The sequence below is a fragment of the Ictalurus punctatus genome, chromosome 21, assembly GCF_001660625.3.
Source record: "Ictalurus punctatus breed USDA103 chromosome 21, Coco_2.0, whole genome shotgun sequence".
In the NCBI taxonomy this organism is placed as follows: Eukaryota; Metazoa; Chordata; class Actinopteri; order Siluriformes; family Ictaluridae; genus Ictalurus; species Ictalurus punctatus.
Window position 1 is genome coordinate 1897501 of NC_030436.2, and position 7322 is coordinate 1904822.

Below are 7322 nucleotides of genomic sequence, written 5' to 3' on the forward strand. Positions count from 1 at the left end.
GGTGTGAGGCAAACGTGCTTTTACCATTTTTTCTTAAATAATAAAAAAAATTTTATTAGCCTTAAATTATGTGCAACATACAGGTTGTGTGGTTATATAGAATCAACACCTTCTGACCAATCAGAATTCAGAGTTGTTTTTATTTTATGATGATCATAAACCTGCAAAATATGTCATTATATTTTAAGTGTCTTTGGAGTAAAAGTTTAAAACCCAGATTCACATTTTGTCCATGGAAATCTGAATCAGACACACAAAGTTACCGCACAGGCAAAACCCATTACACCATTTTGCTCACCCTCAGTGAAACATGAGTCGCTTTTTGAATATTCCTTTCATGTTCCCGTTTTACGTGTTATAGAACATAGACCAATTAAAGTCCATGTCATTACGTCACCGCGCCACGCCGTCCGATGTCCCTCCAGAATTTCACATATCGACATACAGTTGGTCTTCGTCATGGTACCATATACAGTTTTGGGTGTTTCATTTTATGAATGCTTTAAGTGCGGTTGATTTTGTCGTGCTGTACGTGCTAATAGACGACTGCTTGAAGCCATGGGCTGCGTCCCAAACCGTGTACTTACCTACATGTATTTCTCCTACTATATAGCAGGTAAGTATGCGGTTTGGGACGCAGCCATGTTCTCTCGTTTGCCGTAAAACGGTTGAGCGCTGCCGTGTGTGTACGTGTCCTGTCGCACAATGCGGTGAAAACTCACGACGTTGATCGGATTAAGGTGTGTACATGTCTGCACGTCGATAATGCGACTAAAACAGGAATACTCCACACGTCTTAATTCCATTAGTGTTTACTTCGACTATGACTTTATTCAGATTAAGGTAATAAAAAAAATCTGTTTACATGCTAGTTTCTTAATCAGAGTATCGTCTTAATATCGGATTATTGTCATCTATGTAAACATACTGCCAGACTGTCAGTAATCGAGAGCTTTTGTAGCAGTACAATTCAATCCACTTTGTGTATACCATGTTTGTTTGCTTTTGGTTTCAGCTGTGCTCCCTCTTAACGTAGCAGCCAGAAGACTAAAACACTGCGGTAATGAAAGCCTTGTATTCTCTATAAATCTGTGGTCCAGTAAGATGCATATTCGTGTAAAGTCTGTTTTGTTAGCCCGGATTGTTCCACTCCAATACCAGTCAATATTAAATAATGACTTGATATTTATGTGTTTAACTTTATAAGTTGAGCACCCAGAGGAACGAAACCAGACTCAAATTGCCCAGGCTGATTTGTGAACATTACTACGTTCTGTTTTCTGCCAGTGAGTAAGACCGTGAATCAGGAAACTGAAATATTTGACATGCATTTAATATCCATGCAAATGCATTTGACTTTGTCAGTATTGTGCAGTACCTGATTGTCTTGATTTCCCTGCCAAGTGAAATGATAGTTACAGGACTGCGAAAGATAAATTGCAATCAGGCTATGCCAGAACAAGTTGTATGGTTATTAAAAGACTGAATATAACTAAAATAGTGTTCTTGGGTTTACATTTCACCTTCTTGACACACCAGGTTTATGAAAGACAGATGCACAAATACTTCCAGCTATTTTTCTACTTGGCAGTGGGGTGGAGTTCTATGAAGTAATGAAAATGTGCCTGTGATTTAATTTATAGGGCAATAAAAGTCGTTTGATATTGTAGTATACGTAAGGAAACACAATGGGGCATGCTGTTATAGAAACAATCAACGTTGGGGTAGCCTGACACAAAGCAGCGTTACTGCTACCACCCCAAAGTTAATTATTTTCCTAGAATAGCATGTTTAATACAACCGTTAGCTGCCTGCGTTAGCCATGTAAAAATCCACTTCCTAGTTCAAAACGGTTAATACAGTACTGTTGGTGACATCAGCAGACATGGCAAACAATCCTTTTCAGGAATATAACTTCTGGCTTAAAATACGAAAGCCCGGAAGCACCTTTAACAGGGATGTACAAATCAATTTGAGCTCACTAGCTGACGTGCTATAAAGTGAGCGTGGCTTCTTTGGGATCCATTTCCACTAGCAGAGCAAAAATAAATAGAACATTTGGCAATACTGTGTCTGAAATGTCACTTACTCCGTATTCATTCCTTGTTTAGAGAAATGTTCTATAAAAACAACACTGTAAAACATGATAGCCCCATTAATTTATGTCCCCCCCCCCCCCCCTTTAGCTCCAATTGTCAAGTTTTGGATATCGAAATCAAGTTTAAAAGCTTTCAAAAAAATCTTCAAATTAAGTTTACTCACGTTTTTTAAGGCAGCAGGTGAACGTTCGTTTGCAAGTTTAACCAACTTGAAATATAGAGAATATCGCACTCAAAATCAAGGTCTACGGCCTCATGACTTCAGTGAATCATATCCGTGCGGTATTCAACATATCTGCACTCTAGCTCGTGCAATATCGCTTAAATACCACCATTTGCCATTGTAATTTATAGTTACATTTAAGTCCCTGTGAATAATTTATTACAACAATTAACACATTAATGAGTGCATTAATACATTAATATAAACCTGTGATTTACAGCTGGAACTACTGTCAGAGCGACTGTAATAGAAAATGAATCAAGACCTTCTGAGCAATTTGATTGTGAATATAATGCAAGATGTTATAATTGTGTAATAGATGTGACATTTGCACTCAGGTTGATTTGGAAAGTGTCACATCACCAGCACAACCACAGCATTGTGAATTAATATCTGAAAATATAATAGTATAGGCATGCATTCGTCCCTTTATTCAAATAAGTGAATGAATGAAACGCGTTCATTTATTTAACATTATGTAAATTTCTCTACAAATATAAATATCAAATCAAAATACTTGATTATTCAGACAGCTAATCATGTGGCAGTAGTGCAAATAAAGTCACATGCAACAGTGAAGTTCTGGAGTTCAAAGAGAAATGTTGCAAAAAGAAAGAGTAAATCAACTGAGTTACAGTTCTGGGCGGAAGTGAGAGCGGTCAAAGGAGAACAGGTAGATGAGTTTGAACTGACCGGATGGTTACAGTAACTCAAATATCCACTCTTTACAACCAAGGTGAGTAGAAGAGCATCTCAGAATGCCAAACCTCGACACAGATGAGCTGCGACAGCAGAAGACCACATCGGATTCCAATCCTGTCAGCCAAGAACCCATTTACCCAGCCTGCCTTGTGTCAACAGTTCAGGCTGCTGCTGCTGGTGATGTTATAACGGTAAACGGAATGTCTTCATGGCACACACTGGACCACTTAATGTCAATCAAGCATAGTTTGCATGACACAGGCCATCCGAGCATTATTGCTGACCGTGTGCATCCCTTTATGGCCACAATTTACCCATCTTGTAATGGCAACTTCCAGTATGATAAAGCACAAGTCATCTCAAACTGGTTCCGTCAACATGACGGTAAGGTCAGTGTACTACAATAGCCTCCACATCACCAGATATGAATCTAAAAGATCATGTCTGGGAAGTGGTACAATAGAAGATTTGCAGCATATAATGACCTGATAAAAATCTGCAGCAGTTATATGATGCATCTGTCTCAACAGCAACCAGAATCTCAAAGGAATATTTCCAACACCTTGTGCAATGCGTTGAGGTATTTTTGGTGGTTGGGCTCTGTTCCTACCTAGTATTAATAAAGTGGCTGATGACTGTATATTTAATTTTACATATAGTATAAGCTTGTTTACGTCATAGAAAGTGAATGTTAACATTACATTGACAACTGTAACAACTGCAAACCCTGTCTAAAATTCACTCGAAACCTTTGACACCGGCAAATTGCCGTGGTATAAGAGGAACAAGACATTTTCGGACATGAGGTGATTGGAAAATAAGCAGCTTTGGGTTGGTTAGAGTAACTCCGCTTTCTGTTGGGCCTCTTCACATCACCCCATCGTTGGTAATTTGCCCCAAAGTGTTTTACTCATACATACATACATACATATTTTCATTACACATACACACTCTACAGTATCATGCAACTTGCTCCTTACTTCATAAAACGCCATCTATGCTGACTAGGTTTACATGGACAGCAGTGATCTAATTATGGACCTTACGTAAGATAATGTGATTAAGGTGTTTACATGAGTCGCTTTTAGAATACTCCTTTCATGTACCCGTGTTACACGTTATAGAACATAATTAGATTAACGGCACACGTCATTACGTCACCGTGTCACGCCGTCCCTCCAGATTTTCACGTATCAACATACAGTTCGTCTTCGTTATGGTACCATATACAGTTTTGGGGGGGTTTTATTTAAATTTTTTATTTTATTATTATTTTCTTTTTTTTACAAACGCTTTAAGTGCGGTAAATTATTTGTCATGCTGTACGTGAAAACAGACGACCGCTTGAAGCCGTGGGCTGCGTCCCACACCGCGTACTTACCGTCTATATAGTAGCCGAGATACATGTATTTTTCCCCACTACAGGCCTATAGTAGGTAAGTACGCGGTTTGGGATGCAGCTGTGCTCTCTTGTTCTCCGTAAAAAGGGTCGAGCACTGCCGTGTGTGATCGTGTCCTGTCGCAAAATGCGGCGAAAACTCACACGACGTTAACAGTGTGCTTAAGGTGTGTACATTTCTGTAATACACCTCCACAATGCGACTAAAACAGGAGTACTCCACTCGTCTTAATTCGATTAATGTTTACTTTGATTATGACTTTAATCAGATTAAGGTAATTAAAAATTGCTGTTTACATGCTAGTTTCTTAATCAGAGTATCGTCTTAATCAGGTTAATAGTGGATTATTGTTGTCCATGTAAACGTACTGACTGACAAGTTGAAAAATAGCTCGTTATTTGTGCATCTTTGTCTTAAGCCTTGTGTGGCAGGGAAACTATTCAGTTAAAACATCTTGTCCCCCTCAGAACCTATCTGCAGTTACATGTGCACTGTCCTACAACTATCATGTGACTTGCCAATGAAACAGAGGATGCCAAATACAGCAAAAATCATTACAAAAAGTCAGGTGAATTTCTTGAAACATGTTGGTGGACAGACAAAAGAAACCTCGAGTAGAACAAGCCAACGTTTTAGACTTGCCGTAATGCGAAGAGTAATAAGTACAGAAGCAGTTATACTTAGCCTCTTATTGTGGATTCATGAATAAACACTAACAAGATGCACACTGTTTACATGGCCGGGTGTGCCATGTAACGCCATCATTAGCCAGCTCTCTCATGCAGAAAGCAAGAAAAGTACATGTCTGGTACACATATATGCAGCAAAGATGGCTAGCCTTGCTGCAGGACCCAGGCTGTGTAGTGTAAAGCACGGCATCTTTGTATCCAGTGATAGCACGTTCAAAACAAAAACAGTCACCGTTAGCTAGCTAAACCAATCAGAGCTGTGCACGAGCTCGTTATATTGCAACTGTAACATTAGAGCAGAATGCAATGCTCATCTTCTTAGACAACAACCAGTTAAGCTAATAGAAGTATATCTGATTGTCAGCTACATACCACGTTCCTTCGCTGTAATGTTTATCTCAGCTCTCGGTCATGACGCTTTGTGGTCCAAGCATCCTCAAAACAGCAGCAGCTCTGCTTAAATCGCAGCACTAATCCCCAATGTTTGCACCGTGTGTTCGCTGGCCATTTTCAAACAGTTACATTTTAACAGGTCGTTGGAGGACATAAATAAGGCCTCCGATTGGCCATTTCGTGGTCACGTGACCAAAGGGAGGCTGATGACGTTTCAGCTTTGAAGAATTAAAGAAGGAAAAAAAAAGGTACAAAGCGCTCGAGAGTGAAAATAGACCGCCTTTCATTTCGAACTAAGAGGCCTCAGTGCACTGAGAGTCACATCTATGGGTAATTATATTAAATAGCGAATAACAAATGAGCCATTAGATTCAATTGGTAAATTGAGTGCAAGGCTTGCAGTGGCCAAAAACTCAATTTACCGTAAATAACTGAGGCGACTATTCCAAATGTGCATGAAAATACACACCTGACATTCTGTGTAGATCCTAGGAGAAACTGGGCTTAACGAAATCAACCAGTCAATACAACAAACGATCCATCCATCGCCTATACTGCTTATCCTACAGGGTCGCAGGGAACCTGGAGCCTATCCCAGGGAGCATGGGGTACACCCTGGACAGGGTGCTAATCTATCACAGGGCACAAACACACCCAATCATACATTACGGACACTTTGGACACGTCAATCAGCCTACCATGCAGGTCTTTAGACTGGGGGAGGAAACCGGAGTACCTAGGAGAAACCCCAGCAGCATGGGGAGAAACCGCAAACGCCACAGGAATCAAACCCCCAACCCTGGAGGTGTGAGGTGAACGTGCTAACCACTAAGCCACCATGTTCCCACCACAACTACTCATCATCATCATGATGTAATAAGTGATTAGGTTCCTGATTTGGTGGTCGACTTGCAGAGAGAATCTCAAAATCTCTTCCAGTTAAGAGGCTACTTAAACATCAGTTTTGGTTTGAATGGAATTTCTTCACAGATTCACTTGAACAGCCAGTTAGACTATTTTTGTAAGGTTTGAGTGTTGGTATTTGTTACATAGCCAGTAACAAAATAAAGAAAAATGAAAAAGGCAATGGAAGAAAAAACAACATTAGAGAGAGAACCAGGACGTCCAACCTTCTGTCCCAGAATCAGCACCATAGACACCACTTTGAAGAAGAGTTTTTTGTAGTTGCAGAAGATATCAAATCACAACTATTACCAAAACAAGATAATCCCAGAAAATATTCATCAAGAAAATAGGGGACAACAGCTTCAGGAGAAGGCCAGGCCAAAATAACAAACACATATCTAACTAACTCAAAAGCCTCTCTAAACTTACCTAAAAGAAAAGCATACAAAAGAAAGAAAACAAATTACAAGAACCCTTCTTTCTTTTCCTGTCAAACCATAAACCAGGAGAAAAGTCAGGAGTACCAACAAAAATGGCACCCTCCCCTTACATTCCCCAAAGAAGAAAGAAATAGAAATATTGAGCAACCACTTCTTTAGCACAAACACCTGAGCTCACTTACTCAGAAACAAAACAACTCTACATATAACTCGATTCTGGGACCAGGAGGAAGGCTTCATCTTAAAAAGGCTCTCTCACTTCTCCACAGATCCGATATGGCTTAGGTCTTCCCGCACAACATCCAATCACCTCCAACATCGACTAATTAGGTCCAGCTGGTCGGACTACCTGCATGACGATGGAGGGCAGAGAACAAAACACCCAAACAGAAACACTAACACACCGTTATACATAAAGTAACATCCCTGTGACGTAACATATTTGATTGCTTTTACAGTTTTCAAAGATG

At 39.9% G+C, this 7322-nt stretch overlaps 1 protein-coding gene across 2 annotated transcripts in view; it reads right to left on the minus strand.

The window, feature by feature from the left end:
- ptpdc1a (protein tyrosine phosphatase domain containing 1a) overlaps nucleotides 1-7089 on the minus strand; it is a 31185-nt gene extending 24096 nt beyond the window's left edge. Inside the window, exon 1 of one of the 2 annotated variants that reach the window (XM_017451088.3) lies at nucleotides 7035-7089. The gene's annotated coding sequence lies outside the window, so the exon portion shown is untranslated. Of the gene's footprint in view, nucleotides 1-5485; nucleotides 5666-7034 lie in introns of those variants that run through there. The other variant, XM_017451087.3, reaches the window with a different exon arrangement.
- Nucleotides 7090-7322: the final 233 nt, after the last annotated feature.